Source organism: Ovis canadensis, chromosome 9, assembly GCF_042477335.2.
Source record: "Ovis canadensis isolate MfBH-ARS-UI-01 breed Bighorn chromosome 9, ARS-UI_OviCan_v2, whole genome shotgun sequence".
Taxonomy (NCBI): Eukaryota; Metazoa; Chordata; class Mammalia; order Artiodactyla; family Bovidae; genus Ovis; species Ovis canadensis.
Genome location: NC_091253.1, coordinates 23,149,053 through 23,167,688, shown reverse-complemented (window position 1 = coordinate 23,167,688; position 18,636 = coordinate 23,149,053). Strand labels below are relative to the sequence as shown.

The following is an 18,636-nucleotide window of genomic DNA, read 5'->3' as shown; positions in this document are numbered from 1 at the left end:
TTTGGTTGATCTTGTAATAGCTGAGGGATTTCAAATTAGTTTTATTAGCTTTGTGAAATATGGATTCTGCTTCTTAGTTTACTTCATGACAGTATCAAGTTTCTTAATTCTTTTAAAAGAATCGTTTAACCTCTACTTTGTATGTATATATTTTTATAAGATGCATAATAAACCTAAAAGACTTGATTTTGTCTTTTGGATAGCTCTTTGTTTTAAAGTACTTTGTTTGAAGAATGCTGATGTTACTAGGTTGCAAAAGAGTCAGATACAACATAGCAACTAAATAACAACAGCCACAAAAAGGTAATTGTTACTCACTGTCACCAGATCCTGTGGGCTCACCAGTTTTTATCCTTTCTCATTTTAGTACATTTTGATATTTTCATTTTTAATGCAGGTAGAAGGAAGAAGGATAGCTTTGATCAGATAAACAGTTCCTTTAACAAAGACAAGTCAGAGGTGGACGATACAGACAAAAATGATGGGCTTTAGATTCAGGCTAGGTTCCGTTCCTAGGTTTCCTACTGATCAGGGTTATCATCAGCAAATAAGTTTCCTGAAACAAAAGGCAAATAGTAGTGCATCTTTCAAAGGTGCCTGTGTGTAAGAAAGATTTTATAGATAGTATTTCATTTTTAGTGCTTGTCCACATCATTACCTGCCACCATGACTATGTTTATTCCCATTATTATCAATATTTTTGATTTAAACCTGCAAATAGCCTTTCTTTAACCCAACCTCTAGCTGACTTTGAAGCCAAATATATCAGACTAAGGAGGAAATGGGGAATTTATCCCTTAAATAGTCACCTGCCTCAGATAAGTGACCTCAGTATCATTTCTTGTCCATCAAGAACTTTATTATTATTTTTTAAAAACATTTATTTATTTGGCTGCGTGGGGTCCTAGTTGTGGGAACTCTTAGTTGCAGCATATGGGATCAAGTTCCCTGACCAGGGATGGAACCTAGGCCCCCTGCATTGGAAGCCTGGAGTCTTATCCATTGGCCCACCAGGGAAGTCCCCATCAGGGACTTTTGAAATAGTAAGTGCTGCTACCTGGCATCCCAGTGAGACAGGAGGCTTCTTTTCTGTCCCTTCATTTTAGCCTTGGATGTAATTTACAAAGATGAACACTTGAGCCTGTAAATGGTCAGTTCTTCATGAAAGGGCAAGGCATGCAGTTGGTAAAGCATATCAAATTAACTGTTTAAGGAAGTCAACTCAACTTCCTGAGGCTGAAGTCATCTCTCTGTTGTTTTAGAACAGCCCTCATGCTTGCTGTCAAGTATGAATCAGCAAATGTCGTCAGACTTCTCCTTCAGCAAGGTGCTGACATCTTTTCTAAAGATGTTTTTGGATGGACTGCAGAAGAATATGCTGTTATTAGTGGGTTTAAGATGTAAGTGTGCACATTAAAATGCTAGTTCTCACTAAACTGCAGCCAAAAATAATTTTAACTGTTACTTGCTACGTGACCAGTGAGAGTTCCAGTTGGGTGCAGTTTGGAAAATGGTGGTGAGATGTTCCCCCTCAAGAGCTGAAAGCCAAGCAAAGGCCAATTGGTTACTCTTGGCTGTGGGCTTGGGGTGCTTAATCTCAGGACATGTAGACCTTGATCCTTTGAAAGCTTGACAATAGCCAGTTCATTCCAAGTGTGACCTCTCGGTACAGCGTATGAATAGTGTCACAGTTGTGATATTTCTAACTAGTTCTTTGGGTCTTGAAATATTTAGTTCAGCAGCAAATCCTGTTTTCCCTTGAGGGCTTGCCTCTCTATACGCTACCGCTTGAATTTTCCAAGAACCCGGAGGATTCCCTAAGATCAAAGAGACAGTCCTCTTCCACAAATCATTTGGAGGGGAGAAATTAGTTCCTTCTCATCATTCTGTTGCTCGCACTGATTCTACTGCTGCAGCACTGCTGCTACAGCTGGTCTTGACAGGGTCTACTTGGCAGCTGGATCTGGAGTCTGGATGTGGCTCTATAAAGACCTTTAATAAAATCATTTTAAAAGGAAAAAAAAAAGAAACTCATCCTGCAGTGGGCTCACGATTGACCTTTGCTCCCAGGCCGCCCCTCTGGGTCCAGGTTCCCCAGCCTTTAAGGTGATGCACATGTTGACTTCAGAGTGAGAGCTCCTTTGTTCTCATATGTGTGCTTGCCGCTCAGTCACTGTTACAAACAAAGCTCCAGCACCCAGTTTGGGCAGCTGGGCCGCCTAGCTTCCCCGCTCACTCAGAGACCTTATGTGGAGCCCACGTGGAAGCCTAGATCTTCCTGATGAGGTGCCCTTGAGGCTCTTATTTTTCTTTTCCGCTAGCAGATGTCAGTGGGGACCACTTTAGGTTGTCAGAGAGGGTCAGGTGCTCCTGCAGGGATTGAGCAGACTTCCCTTTCTCCTTTGTATCTAGACTTGAACCTCAAGGCGGCTTTCTGTCCTGTGGGGACACCTTTTCTTAGGTCACAGGTGCCCTGTCATCCTTCCCAGAGTAGTGGGTGCCAGCTTGCCTGAGAGTCCCTAATTATGCTTGGCCCCTCATGGGATCTGTTTCCTGTCATAATGAAGATCTTCCAACGGATTTCTGTCTGCCTCCACCTTAAATGTTTTCAGAATCTGCCCCATAAGGAACCCATTTCAGCAGAAATCCCTAAATCTCAAGTAAGATAGTTGGAATCCAGAGAGATAAGCCCTGTCTAGAGCTTGCCAGTACCCACTGTAAGAGTAGGGAGATGTCTTACAAGTGAATTGGAAAGGAACACAGACATTAAAAATCATTGTCGGAAAGATCTGCTGGTTCAGAGTTTGAGTAGGTAGAGAAGGAAGAGTGGTGGTCCAGGCCAGGTCTTGATTGTGATTAGTTTTCTGCTTTTGGTGTAATTAGCTGCAATAATGGGGGATCATTATGTTCTCTAATGTAGTGAATTCATATGTTATAAAGAAATTTAGGTACACATTATCTAAAAGCTGAGATTCCCTATATTACAAACCACAAAGAACAGCTAATCACCAGAATTAATAAGTTTCATGCAACATTGAATGTTAAACATATGAAAAAGCACACATTGGGATTTACTTGGAATTCCAAAGTAGTTACAGCAATAAAGTTGAAGATGAAATTATTCCACTCTTTGACTGTTTCTGCAAGCATTTTGGGGGTATATTATCACATTACATCCTATTAACCCTCTTGTGAAATAAGGTAGTAATATCCCCGTTGTGTAGAGGAAGACTTTGAACTGAAGAGAAGCAACTCTTCCAGGAACAAAGAGCAGTTGGTTATAGAGCTAGGATTTGCAAGCTCAAGAGATTTTTCGTATGCCAAGCTAAATCTAGTTAATTATTGGAGCTCTGCGGCCCTGAGTTCATGATTACTTCATCTTCCTTTTCTTTCTCCTTTCAGTTCTGTTCAGTTGCTCAGTCTTGTTCGACTCTTTGGGACCCCATGAACCGCAGCATGCCAGGCCTCCCTGTCTGTCACCAACTCCCAGAGTTTACCCAAAATCATGTCCACTGAGTTGGTGATGCCATACAACCATCTCATCCTCTGTTGTCCCCTTCTCCTCCTGCCTTCAGTCTTTCCCAGCATCAGGGTCTTTTCACATGAGTCTGCTCTTCGCGTCAGGTGGCCAAAATATTGGAGTTTCAGCTTCAACGTCAGTCCTTCCAATGAATACCCAGGACTGATTTCCTTTAGGATGGACTGGTTTGATCTCCTTGCAGTCCAAGAGACTCTCAAGAGTCTTTTCCAAGACCACAGTTCAGAAGCATCAATTCTTCTGCGCTGAGCTTTCTTTATAGTTCAGTTCTCACATCCATACATGACTACTGGAAAAACTATAACCTTGACTAGATGGACTTTTGTGGAGAAAGTAATGTCTCTGCTTTTTTAATATGCTAAGTTGGTCTAACTTTCTTTCCAAGGAGTAAGCGTCTTTTAATTTCTTGGCTGCAGTCACGATCTGCAGTGATTTTGGAGCCCCCAAAAACAAAGTCAGTCACTGTTTCCCCATCTGTTTGCCATGAAGTGATGAGACCGGATGCCATGATCTTCCTTTTCTGAATGTTGAGCTTTAAGCCAACTTTTTCACTCTCTTCTTTCACTTTCATCAAGAGGCTTTTTAGTTCCTCTTCACTTTCTGCCAAAAGGGTGGTGTCATCTGCATATCTGAGGTTATTAATATTTCTCCCGGCAATCTTGATTGCAGCTTGTGCTTCATCCAGCCCAGTGTTTCTCATAATGTACTCTGCATAGAAGTTAAATAAGCAGGGTGAAAATATACCTTTACTTTCTCCTTTACTACATGCTAAATAAAAGTTTATAGAACTTGAAATGTATGCGACGATTGAAGTTTTGATATTATCTCTGACATTGTCTGAAATGATCTAAGAATTTGGTAGTTGTTTTTCATATCAGCGTTAATATATTATTTATCACATTTTTAATACATAGCTTTCGCTAACTGATTTCTGAATATAAAGAAAAGAGATCTAAAGCTTCTCCTGAAAATAGCAACCCAGGTACGTCATCTGATACTGAATTACTCTCAGTGATTCTACCACAGATAAAGTAGGACTGAGGAAGTTTCAATAATGAAAGAACTGTGAAAAAAATTAGTGTAAATTGCATGTGTATTTTATTTTTAAAATTAGTTTCTTTATATTCTAGTATTCAGAACTCTTTAAGAAGTTAATTGTAAAAAAAAAAAAAAAGTTAATTGTAGGTGATTTAACATCAAAGACAGTATTGTCTGAAAAGAAATCTGTCTCTTTAATATGGCCCCTGAAGCCCTATATTGGATCTTTGTGTAAATCAGAAAAAAAAATGTTAAGTGAGTACGATGTGCATTTCATCTATATTCATAGTATTGCAGATTGGACGTCTTATGAAAGTGAACTTTCCTTTTTAGAAATGGTTTGCATTTAGTGAATGAATAGTAGTTACTGTGTAGTGATTTGTCTCACTAAAATAATTACCATCATTAAAACTGGGAACTTGAATAATCCCTTCCTAGTAAGATAAAAAATGATAAACAATAACTGCAAAGCTGAGCCAGTGTGCAGCATAGTAGTGAGAGATTATTTCTGAAAGATACGTAGGGGCTTCCCTGGTGGCTCAGATGGTAAAGCGTCTGCCTGCAATACGGGAGACCCGGGTTCGATTCCTGGGTCGGGAAGATCCCCTGGAGAAGGAAATGGCAACCCACTCCAGCACTCTTGCCTGGAAAATCCCATGGACGGAGGAGCCTGATAGGCTACAGTCCATGGGGTCGCAAAGAGTCAGACACGACTGAGCAACTTCACTTTCACTTTCACCTACCAATTGTACAGAAGGCAGAAAAGCAATGCCTGGTTGAGAACCAGTTGTTTTGCCTATTGTACCAAGCAGGTCTAGATTACCAACTCCATTCCTTACAGATCCTGAGCGAGTGAGATAGGTTGACTTCATTAGGATCAGATATTTTCTTTTGTGTGTTGGACAATTGTCATGAGAGTATAGTTTTGTAAGAACAAGTTGTTCTCCTGCCATCAGTTAAAAGATTATCATAATAGATATTCAAATAGAACAACTTGGGACTCTGCAGGTTCTAATAAAAGCACAAAAATACTTTGCATTAACAAAAACAGCATTAGGTCCACTGGATGTGGCATCTAGCGCATTGTACAGGGTACCCAAGGATTCCTTTAACTGAGTGAAGTGAAAGTGAAGTCACTCAGTCATGTCCGACTCTTCGCGATCTAATCAAAGGAGGCTTCCCAGGTGGCTCAGTAGTAAAGAATCCACCCACCAATGCAGGAGATAGGTTTGATCCCTGTGTTGGGAAGATCCCCTGGAGAAGAAAATGGCAACCCACTCCGGTACTCTTGCCTGGGAAATCCTGTGGACAGAAGGGCCTGGTGAGCTGTCGTCCATGGGGTCACAGGAGTCAGACACGATTTGGTGACTGAACAACAAAAACGTAGGTTGGTTTATTACATTAGTCAGAGGAGACACAGATGACAGTGTCTTGGTCTTCAATACGCTCAGAATAGAGATCTCTCTGGTTAATTTCTGCATTTTTCTAAAGAAAATTTTCAAAGAAATCATGCTTATTTATTTGTTCATTTGTTCACTGAACAGATAACTTCCAACTGTCTTTTCTGTACTAAGCATTGTTCTGATGTCACAGGGTGCAAACATTGAAAAATAACTGCGCCATCTCTCCTTGCTCAAGCTTGCAGTGCTTCTCTCCCCGTGGAGTCACTGCGTGTGAGTCATCCCTCCAGCATCAGATCATGACGGCCCTGGGAAATGTTGTCCAACAGCACCAGAGTCTGTGGCTCCCTCCATCCTTCCCTCCCTCCCCTTGTTCATCAGCTTAGGATTGATGATGTATGCCTTCCAAGCTGAAAAAGCATGATTTCTATAAACATTTGATGTATAATGGGAAGGACTGATATAATGATGTCCCTCACTAGTACACAGCACTCTTTGGACCATCCTGCTCTGTGTGGTCCAGATACTCTTGAGCAATGGAAGGAGATAGTCTCAAGAGATTCTTTTTAAACATCTTGGTGTATATATATATGCACAGACACTGAACTTTTTTATAGAAGTTATACATATGTATATATATATTTCTCTCTCTATATATAGGGAACTATATATATTGAGAGAGAGAGAACTTTTTAAAAAGTTCAGCTTCTGTGTACCCTACTTCCTGCTCACCACTACAAGTCTAGTCCCCATTCTCACCACTGAGTTGAGCCCCTTTACCCGTTTGCCCGCCCCCACCTGCCTTTCAAGAGATTATTCTTTCTAAACCTGGAATCACTACATCTTTCATACTTCTCTTGCCTTTGGAAAGAAGGCCAGGAAGAGAAGACTTTTGTTTCTGATGTTTTCCCTTGCTCTGAGGCTCAGTGCCTTTGACCAGGCTTCCCTGTGACAGGGCGTCTTCACTGTGAACTGAAGAGCCAGAGAAGTCGTCGTGTCCCTGCAAGACACCTCTAGTCTCTGCTCAGTGCTCCAGGCGATAGAGATCCAGAAACACTGTGCTGTTTAGGCGTGCTGTTGTCAGCTTGTAGTACTGATTGTGTTAATGGTATAGTATCATTTTCTGTCAGTCTCCTGGAGTTTGGTTAGGATTATGGTCGTTGTAAAGAGCAGTTCTTTTCTTTGTTTTGTTTTGCATTTGATGACTATAAAGGGGAGGAGTGGTTCTTAGGCATTAGTGGCCTACGAGTAGAGTACAACCACTGTTCCCTTCCTCTAGTGTGGCCTCCAGGTGTGGTTTAAAAGGAATACTTTTAAACAAAGCCTCAGTCTTGAGATTTTAATATTCTTATTTTTCTTCCATTGATTTAAAATGTAACTTGCTTTTTTCTTTAATAGTGGTTGAGAGTTCTGAAGAGGACTCTTCAAGGAGGTAGGATTTTATGGATGTTTAAAATTATATGTTTAACTAAGGGAACATGGAGAAGAGAAACTAATGTTTGTTGAGTGTTCTACTCTGGGTTAGACACTGCATTACGTGCTTAACATTTGTGACCTCATAGAGTCATCACAGCAGCTTTGTAAAGTAGCTGTGTCCTACTTTTACTTAATTAGGCAACTGTGGTTTCAGGAGGTTAGTGAATTGACGCTGGTTAAAATGAGCTGACCTGTGATTTGACAGTTGGCCTTCCTGGCTCCCACGTCCACTCCCATGGCCTCAGCAGAGACTGAGAAGTACCCGTGTAGCATATAAGTTAAAGATATAAATTAGTTCTTTGACTTGAGTACATTTTAAGTTTCGACATTGTGGGGAAACTCCCTGTACTCCCTTAGAGTAAAGGAGAGAAGTGGTGCCATCTCAGTAAATGGTATCCCTGCTGACGGACCAAGAGTCCCATTTTGGATGGACTCAGATTCGTCTCTGAACCATGAACAGACAATGGAGAAGGAAAGCCTATTCTTCCGCTTTGTTCTAAGTCATCAGGTTTACTCCAGTTTGGGCAAACAAGAATTACTTCAGTCCATCAATGGGATTTTCAGTTCAGCTGTTAGAACTTTTAGTGAAAACAAATTATTTTTAGGCTCTGCTGATACATTGGCTGTTAACTAGATATTTCATAGGTTGGGAGAGAGGGATGCAGAAATAGGTAATGAAAAACTTTTTTGGAGACTTCCCTGGGGGTGCAGTGGTTAAGATGGTTAGTAAGACATCTTCCAATGTAGGCAGTGTGGGTTCAGTACTCGGTCAGAGAAGCTAAGATCTCACATGACCCAGGGTCAGACAGCCAAAACATAAAATAGAAGCACCATTGGAACTAATTCAGTAAAGACTTTAAAAGTGGTCCACATCAAGAAATCTTTAAAAAATTTAAAAAAAGAGCTGTTTTAAAACAGGCCAAATTTTATTCATGTCAAGAAAGTTTGTTTAATATATAGACAAACTTTCACTTGTTTTTGTTTTTGTTTTTTTTTCTTTTGTTCAAGGACATGAGCTCACTCATTTTTATTGTATGTTTTTGCTTTAAAGGTTTCCCAACAAACCTGGCGTTGATTTAGGGCCTACATCAAACGACGAAGTCTTAGATTTTAAAACCAAGGTAAAGTGTTCTGTTGTGAAATTAGTTTTCCTGCTCTGAAATTAGTTTCATGTAATATTTACTCTTATGATTAGACAGTGGAAGTGACAAATAGATTCAAGGGATTAGATCTGATAAACAGAGTGCCTAAAGAACTATGGATGGAGATTCGTGACATTGTACAAGAGGCGGTTCTTAAGACCATCCCCAAGAAAGAGAAAAGCAAAGGGGCAAAATGGTTTTCTGAGGAGGCTTTCCAGATAGCTGAGAAAAGAAGAGAAGCAAAAGGCAAAGGAGAACCTCCAGCAACCACCACAAACGCAACAAGGAAAGAAACATCCTGGCATGTCCATCTGCACTGTAGGGGGGATTCTTGAGTAGGGTCTTGCTGGAGTAGGGTCTTGCCTTTCTCTAAATCTTTCCAGCCCTGTGTCCTGAATATGTCCAGAACTCACCCTGAAAGCAAGGCTTCTTAACCCTGGGTAGAAGTCAGGGGTATTTGTGAACTTGATGGAGGGAAATCAGTTTTACTAACTGAAATTTTAGCTTTACTCCAGAATCTGAATGCTGGCAGCAAATCAGTATTGTAAAATTACTTTTACAGTAGTAAAAGCAGTTCTGCAGCTTTCCCACCAGTACATATCAAAGTTACTTGTTTATGTTGTTATAGTTATTACAAGTTGTAACAACTTGTTACAGTTGTTACAACTTGTTACAGTTGTCATGGGCATCTTAAAATATTGATCACTACTTTGGATAAGATCTTTTTGAATTTTTTTTTTTAATTGAAGGATACTTTCTTTACAGAATTTTGTGGTTTTCTGTCACAAATCAACAAGAATCAGCCATAGGAACACCCACGTCCCCTCCCTCCCAATTCGCTTCTTATCCCACCCTTCTAGATTGTCACAGAGCCCCTGTTTGAATCATGCAGCAATTTCCCATTGGCTATCTATTTTACATATGATATTGTAAGTTTCCATACATCTCACCTTCTCCCTCTCCTCCTCCCCAGCCATGTCCTTAGGTCTGTTCTCTATGTATGTTTCTCCATTGCTGCCCTGAAAATTAATTAATTCATCAAACCATCATTCTAGATTCCATATATATACATCAGTACACAATATTTATATTTTTTCTTTCTGACTTACTTCACTGTGTGTAATCGACTCTAGGTTCGTCCATTCATTAGAAGTGACTCAGATGTGTTCCTTTTTATGGCTGAGTAGTATTCCATTGTATATTTGTACCACAACTTCTTTATCCATTCGTCGGTCAGTAGCTAGGTTGCTTCCATGTTCTAGCTATTATAAATAGCTAGAATCCCATGGGCGGAGGAGCCTGGTGGGCTGCAGTCCGTGGGTTTGCTAAGAGTCAGACATGACCGAGTGACTTCACTTTCACTTTTCACTTTCATGCATTGGAGAAGGAAATGGCAACCCACTCCAGTGTTCTTGCCTGGAGAATTCCAGGGACGGGGGAGCCTGGTGGGCTGCCGTCTATGTGGTCGCACAGAGTCGGACACGACTGAAGCGACTTAGCAGCAGCAGCCTGGAGAAGGAAATGGCTACCCACTCCAGTATTCTTGCTTGGGAAATTCCATGGACAGAGGAGCCTGGCAGGCTATGGTCTATGGGCTTGCACAGAGTTGGACATGACCGAGTGACTAATACACACACACACTCACACACACACACACTCACACGTACACACACATTCCATTTCAGATTCTTCTTGCAGAATATTAAGTGTAGTTCCTTATGTTGTACAGTAGATCTCTGTTGGTTATTTTATATATACTAGTGTGTATATGTTAACCCAGCATCCTAATTTATCCCTTCCCCTACCCCGCTTTCCCCTGTGGTCACCGTAAGTTTGTTTTTTGTGTCCATGAGTCTCTTTCTGTTGTGTGAATAAGTTCATTTTAGATTGTACATATAAGCAGTATGGTATAATACTTGTCTTGGTCTGACTTACTTCACTTAGGGTGATAATGTCTAGGTCCATCCCTGTTGCTGGAAATAGCATTATTTCCTTTTTTATGGCTTACTAGTTTTCCATGATGTAAATATTCCACATCAGATGCAATTTTTAAGTGTAGTCAGATCTATGAATCTTGTATTTTAAGCCTTCTGGGTTTGTTGTAGTTCAGAGAGAAGCCTTTCCAGTTCTGAGCTTCTTGAAAAGTCTCTTGGGATTTCTTTTTGACTTTCGTGGATTCATTGTCTTCCATTAAATGTTTGAACCTTTGGGTATTTCTGCTTGTATAAAGTCTGAGATTTGTATTGAACCTTATTTTTCCCTGTTGGAGACACTTGGTGCAGTCTTTTCATTGTGTAAACGTAGAGGTTAGTCTTTCATTTCAGAGGAAATCATGGAATGTCACTTTATTGAGTACTAGCTAAAAGTCTCCTTTGTTTCACTTAGGTTTCTGATGGTTGGGAAGAAGCACAAGACCTGTTGCGCAAAAACCACACGCTGAGACTGGAGATAGATGCACTGAAACGTCAGCACCGGGAAAAGGAAGAGAACTATTCTGAGGACATGGAAATTCTCAAAGGAAAGAATGATGATCTTCAAAAGGCAATAAAACTGAGTGAGGAAACGTTAACAAAGACTGTATCCCACTATACACGCCAGCTTAATGCTCTGACAGCTGAGAATAGAATGCTAACCTTTAAGCTGGAGAATGAAAAAGAAAGCAAACAAAGACTGGAAACGGAAGTGAAATCCTACCGTTCTAGACTGGCTGCTGCCTCACGCGATCATGATCAAGGTCAGACATCACAAAGAGATCTGGAACTTGCCTTCCAGAGAGCAAGAGATGAGTGGTTATGCTTGCAGGACAAAATGAAGTCCGATATGGCTAATCTAAATGATGTGGCCGAGACATTTTCCCAGCAACCGTCTATAGTGGAAAGTAGACTCAATAAGCTGAAAATCAAGCTGCAGCACATGAGAGATGATCTTAGAGAAAAGACTTCGATGTTAGAACGTGTCCAGAGAGACTGAAGCCAGAGTGTCAAAAACAGGAAACTGAACACATGTATCAGAACGAACACGCCAAAGTGAATACATACCTTGAAAAGCAGAAATCCTTAGAGGAGAGATTATCTCAGCTCCAGAGTGAAAACGTGTTGCTCCAACAGCAGCTGGACGATGCACGAAATGGAGCTGGCAGTAGAGAGAAGACGGTCATGAGCGTCCAAGACCAGCTGCAGCAGATCACGAGAGAACTGCAGGCCGAACATGAGCAGCGAGGTCTGATGGAGGAAAGAAACAAGCAGTTAATCAAGGAGTGTAATCGTTTAAAAAGAGAATGTGTCAGTACAAAAAAGAGAAAGCAGAAAGAGAAGTGAGTATCCAGAAGGAGAAATAATTCTCAGACTTCCTGAAAGAAAATTCAAAGTGATTCTTGATTCTGGCTAAATATTGAATCTAGTTGAGTATAAAAAATACACAGGCTATGAATCTATGGTCTCTAAACCAGCCTAAAAGCATACCTTGTATCCAGCAAATAAAAATTAAACTGAAGAACTGCTTTGAGTAGGGACATCATGTTATTTATGAAATGCTGAGAGATTTAGTTCTAAATTGTTAACCTAGACAGGTACTAGTAATTTACTCTTTTACTATTAAGGTATTAATTTTAATCTTTAAGTTACCACATTTCAGTGTCATGATGAAGCAGATAAATGAAATGCTCAAACCTGAAATGAATATTTCGAAATGAAGCTTCAGTTACATGGATTATCTTGATAGTCAATTCCAGGTTTCCCAGAGGCTATATTTTATATATCGTACTTGAGCTTCAGTAGCTTGTCGTAGCTTTTTGTTACATTTGTTGGTACAATTTGATTTTTATCCATGTCAGTTTGAGTTAATATGGGAAACATTTTAGCCTTGAATCATTTATTCTTAAAGCCTCTCAACTCTTCAAATGCATCTCAGTTCAGTTCAGTTCAGTTGCTCAGTCGTGTCTGACTCTTTGCGACCCCGTGAATCGCAGCACGCCAGGCCTCCCTGTCCATCACCAACTCCTGGAGTTCACTCAGACTCACGTCCATTGAGTCAATGATGCCATCCAGCCATCTCATCCTCTGTCGTTCCCTTTTCCTCCTGCCCCCAATCCCTCCCAGCATCAGAGTCTTTTCCAATGAGTCAGTTCTTCTCATGAGGTGGCCAAAGTACTGGAGCTTCAGCTTTAGCATCATTCCTTCCAAGGAAATCCCAGGGCTGATCTCCTTCAGAACGGACTGGTTGGATCTCCTTGCAGTCCAAGGGACTCTCCAAGAGTCTTCTCCAATACCACAGTTCAAAAGCATCAACTCTTCGGCGCTCAGCCTTCTTCACAGTCCAACTCTCACATCCATACATGACCACAGGAAAAACCATAGCCTTGACTAGACGGACCTTAGTCGGCAAAGTAATGTCTCTGCTTTTGAATATGCTGTCTAGGTTGGTCATAACTTTTCTTCCGGGAGTAAGTGTCTTTTAATTTCATGGCTGCAGTCACCATCTGCAGTGATTTTGGAGCCTAGAAAAATAAAGTCTGACACTGTTTACACTGGTTCCCCTCTATTTCCCATGAAGTGATGGGACCAGATGCCATCATCTTCGTTTTGTGAAGTTGGCTTTAAGCCAACTTTTTCACTCTCCTCTTTCACTTTCATCAAGAGGCTTTTTAGTTCCTCTTCACTTTCTGCCCTAAGGGTGGTGTCATCTGCATATCTGAGGTTATTGATATTTCTTGCGGCAATCTTGATTCCAGCTTGTGCTTCTTACAGTCCAGCGTTTCTCATGATGTACTCTGCATAGAAGTTAAATAAGCAGGGTGACAATATACAGCCTTCATGTACTCCTTTTCCTATTTGGAACCAGTCTGTTGTTCCATGTCCAGTTCTAACTGTTGCTTCCTGACCTGCATACAGGTTTCTCAAGAGGCAGGTCAGGTGGTCTGGTATTCCCATCTCTTTCAGAATTTTCCACAGTTTATTGTGATCCAGATAGTCAAAGGCTTTGGCATAGTCAATAAAGCAGAAGTAGATGTTTTTCTGGAAGTCTCTTGCTTTTTCCATGATCCAGCGGATGTTGGCAATTTGATCAATGCATCTACTTATCATCAAATCATAATTTGGGATTCAGGTGGTGAGCTTTAGCAAAACTATTCTTGATTTAATATTCCCACTGCTATTTATGATTTACTTAACATTCTTACAAACAATTTGTTCATAATGCTCATTTTAGGTTATCAATTGCTATCATTTGAATACAAGCTTGTCCTCTAAAAATGAAGGATGTCAGGATTCGTGAGCAGCAGGAATGGAGTGAGTCATGGAGAGGGTTGTAGGGGCTGCGGTCTGGAGGCAGGTGGAGGCCAGGTTATTGAGGCTCCTTGAAGGCCATGGGAGCAACCTCATTTTTAAAATTTCATTTTTCTTTTATATTAGAATATGGTTGGTTTACAATTTTGTCTTAGTTTCAAATGTACAGCAGATTGATTCAGTTATAGGTGTACATATATCCATTGTTTTTCAGTTCCTTTTCCCAGGTAGGTGTCTACAGAATATTGAGTAGAGTGGTTAGCCAAGGGCAAAGGTGGGGAGGAGGGATAAATTAGGAGTTTGGGATTAACATAGAGGTACTACTAGATATAAAACAGATATGCCACAAAGGAATGGCCTCATTTTTCTGCTGAGGTAGGAATCTGTTGGAAAGATCTGAGCACTGGTTGGAATATGTGAAGATCTCTTGAGTTAATCAAAGCTTCTAAGAAAAAAGGAAAGGAAAATGTTTCCACAGTGTGGAATTTTCCATCACTTTTCCCACCTACACACTCATTTCTTTCTGGACGTGAGGTAGTGAAGCTCTGCAGATTTATTGGGAGGGCAGGGCATGGACAGTGGGGCCACATCCTTTGTCTGAGTAACTTAATATCAGGAAGGCTGGAGGGTGGCCCCTTCTGTGTCTGTAACCAGATTCAGTGAGGAGGAAAAAGAAGGTGAGTTGCTGTCTGTGGTGATAGTTTTCAAAGTCCATATGTTGGAGTTATCTATTATTAACATAATAGTAAAGTGATTTGATAAACTCAGTGACAGAGCGTCTTATTAGGCAGTTGTGAGAACTTCAACAAGAACTGGATGACGCTGTGAAAAAGCAGTCTATGTTGGAGGCTTCACTGAAAGTCATGTCATGTTGTGCTAAGAAGCTGAGGCACAGGATTTGAAGAACAATTGTCAACTACAGCTACATCAACTCGCAAGTGAGGTATGTATGAAATTGAACGTGTTAACAGTTAATATGTAGGATAAAGTGTTTTAGGACACTCGTTTTCATGGTCAGCTTTCTTCTGTATTTTTGTTGCAAGTAACTTACTACAATTTTCTTATCTTTATAATGCACTCGTTCCTTAAACTCTGACTTTCATCCCACCATTTGCATCCCACTTTTTTCTTATATTATTTACCCTTAGGAAAGTTGAGAATTGTGCCTCATTATTCACACAAGTTGAGAGCCTTTTTTTTCTTTGAAACAATACTTTTTAAAGTAATAGCTGTATTACCATGATGAGGCAAGCCAGGTTAAAATCAGAGAGTAATATTAGTTTAATGGAACGTTCGGAAAATTTTATTGTTTCTCATCCTCCCTTTTGTAAATGGCTGTAGAGTTCTGTATATGTTTATTTCATGGATTTCAGAATAACTTGTGCAGAAAGGGTATTATACAAACCAGTTGAAGTTTAGGCATTGCCTTCTTTCCTTTTCATTTTAAGGATATTGTAAAAGCATGGAGGTACTCAGATGGTGTAGAATACATGCATCCAGACTAGAGAATTAAGATTATCTGGATCCTGCCATTGGATTTTTTAAAAAAGCTATTAAGATATAATTGACGTATCATAGAATTCACCCACTCAACATGTGTAGTTCAGTATCTTTCAGTCTAGAGAGGTGTAACCAGTGACTACGGTCAATTTTAGAGCGTTTCCATCACCCTCTAAAAGAAACCCTGCATCCCTTAGCCACCACCTGTGGCCTCCCATCTCCCTCAGTCCCAGGAAACCCCCAGTCTAACATCTGTCTCTAGACAAGCCTGTCCTCGGTATTTTATATAAATGGAATCATGCAGTATGCTCCTTTGGGTTAGCTTTGCTCATTTGATGTCATGTTTTCACAGTTCATCCGTGTGATAACAAGTATCAGGTCTTCCATTTCTGTGGGTTGTGAACAGTAAACTAAGCCATGTATCCATCATCACTTGATGGAGCTCTGGGTTGTTTCTGCTTTGGGACTATTAATAATGCTGTTGTGAACATTGATTTCCAGGATTCTGTGTGCACGTTTTTGTTTCCCTGTGGTGGGATCTTATCCTCAGAGTTAGCTGGCTGATTTCCCCTTTTCTGGGCCCTTGCTCAGACTGTCCTTTCTGTCTTTACAGTTTCTTTTCCTCTTGGGTGGTCCTTCATCATTTCAGACCTGGCGCCCAGTCTCTCCTCCTTCATGGAGCTTTCGTGACTGTCCAGCTCTTGGAGCCTTTTCACACCAGTGCTTGTTACCTAGTCTCTGAGGAACAGTTTAGCCCCTAATTTTACACTGTTGACATTTCTTCCATGAGGGGGAATCTTGGCTAAGTATACATTGGTGTAACAGGGAATATTTATTGATATGCACAGCACTTGTCTTGTGTAAATGGATAGTAACAAAGGATTACAAGAATGAGGCAATTTTTGTTGTTGCTGTTCAGAAAAATATGTGGGTCATCTCTGTGAACTGTTAGGAAACGGGATTTCTTTAACTTTGCAAATAATTCCCTTTGGAATGCAATTCAAATTAGCAAAAAGTCTTTGTACTTCAGAAAAAGGCTTATGGGATTAGAATCCATATTTACAAGATTTATTTATTAGAGTCTTATTCTCACAGTCTTCTTTTGGGAGGGACTTATTAACTTAGCCCTAGATAACTCAATACAGTATCCCTCAAACTTTAAAATCCTGGGACATTAAGGTGGGGGGAGAAGTAAGAGACATTCTACTAAGAGGTGACTTGTAGTCATTTTATGAGGAAAGATAGAAAAATATTATTGTAGAACAATAAAAGTGTAAAATCAAGTGCAATTGTTGTCTGACAAAGATGACAGTGAAGAATATATTTTGTGACTCTTGGTTTGAACTTCTTTCTTGATTCTCTGAGTAATCCCTGGTCCTACAGTCTATAATACAGATAGCATCATATTTATTTCATCCTGGGTTTGAGTTAGGCTGTGCTCAGTCCACTTTCTTTATTAGCAACAGTATCGTTTTATTCTTGAAGACTGATGATTTTCCAGCAGAGCTGGAAACTACATCTTCAAAATGTCTGCACCTGGATGCAAAAAAGTCACGTTTTTCAACAAGAGTTGTTATCCATGAAACTAATGCCAAAGAAATGTAAAAAACTAGAAAGAAAAAGAAGTTGGAGCAAGAAGTAGTGACCCTCAGAAGCCACATAGAAATGGATATGGTGGAGCACAGGCAAGCAGAGCAGCGTCAGCAGGAGACTGAAGACAGCGTGAGCCGGGAGCTCGCAGAGAAGTGGAAGGAAGGCAGCCTATGTCTGCAGGTTCATTTGCTGATCTCTCATCTGCTTGAACTCACTTTCACTGCACATTACATTTTGGATCTATACAGCTTATGTGTATCCTCTACCTCCCTTAGAGCGGGTAGTTTTATAGATTTCTGGAAGGAAGGGGGCACTTGTTTTCCCTTTAAATATTTCAGTTTCCATCACAGTTATCACTAAATTGACCTTTCCGAATGATTCTCACTGGAGAATCCTCTTACTTATAAGACCAATTGGTAAAAAACAAGACCATTAGGCAGAAAAGAAAACATTGTGGTTTAAAACTGGTATCATCTTGAATTATTATGTCTTATGTTCAGTTTTCCCCTTCAATGGGACATAGTTCGGAAACTAACACTTAAGAGAGAATCCTAAACATCTTCAGAATTAAATCTTGCCGGCACATTGTTTTCTTGTGTATAATTTTCTCACCTTTCTGTGTTTTCATTAAATGGAAAAGTTTAAAGAAAATCACAGATGTGTTCTCCTTATTAACATTTGACTCAAACTACTTCCTCCATTTGAACAGGATCCTCACCTAGAAATCAAAATAAAGTCTCAGAAGTACATATTTAGGCCAGGAGCTTTTAGGGGAAAAGATAGTCATCTTGTGGGTCATTCCGAGGATTATGGGTCATTCCCTAATTCTCTGAAATGATGTGTACTTGATAGACTGATATTTATTGTACTTTTTATCAGATTAATCCAAATAGCATTCCATATATATGTTATCTGTTATCTATAAGCAGAATAAGTAGGAATTCATTTTCTTTTTTTTTTTTATGTGATTTTCTTTTTCTACTGAGGTAATCTTCAGGTTAGGTCTAGTCTCTAAAAGTATTATTTAAAAGTCACATTTAATAAGTTATAAACATATAACTTGTTTATCTTAAAGATAAATATTTGACTTATTTCAGATGCAGTGGAAGTTAGACCAGGAGCTTAGCTAGAGAACTAAGAGAAGGTATGTTGCCAAAATGTATGAATTAAATTTAGACATTGATTTCTGAAATACACTGTAAACAATAAGTGGCATCTCTTTCCATTGTTTGAATAACAGATGCTATGTTAAATATTTTTTTTTATACATAGCTAATGAAAAAATGTGAAAACATGAGCAGTCATAGTGAAAAATATCCTTCTTCATTTACTCATCATGTACCATAGCTTGAAAAACAGTCTCTGAAGGTCTGTGTATTTCTTTTTATTTCTAGCTGTATCCTTCTTCTACTCCCTCTATCCCTGTGGAGCTGTCTTCCTACACCCTGACACTATTCTCAGAAAAGGTGGCATTCATCAACTTCTCAACTGTGTGGTAGTGGTTAAGGCTAGGAAACCCAGACTCAAGCAGTCACGTTTGTGTAGCTGTCACTTGATGGGTGACTTCAAAATTTCTCGGTCACTAGATACGTCACCAGTTTATCTTTTACCCTCAGGAAATGCTCCAAACACCCACATCAATTTGGGTCCTGCCAGAGTAGTTGGCC

General features: G+C 40.0%; 1 protein-coding gene across 1 annotated transcript in view; it reads left to right on the top strand.

The window, feature by feature from the left end:
- Positions 1–17,620, top strand: part of LOC138445594 (EH domain-containing protein 1-like) — a 39,711-nt gene extending 22,091 nt beyond the window's left edge. The window contains exons 3-6 of the mRNA XM_069599509.1: positions 8,504–8,573; positions 10,980–11,907; positions 14,664–14,819; positions 16,862–17,620. The gene's annotated coding sequence lies outside the window, so the exon portion shown is untranslated. The remainder of the gene's footprint in view (positions 1–8,503; positions 8,574–10,979; positions 11,908–14,663; positions 14,820–16,861) is intronic.
- Positions 17,621–18,636: the final 1,016 nt, after the last annotated feature.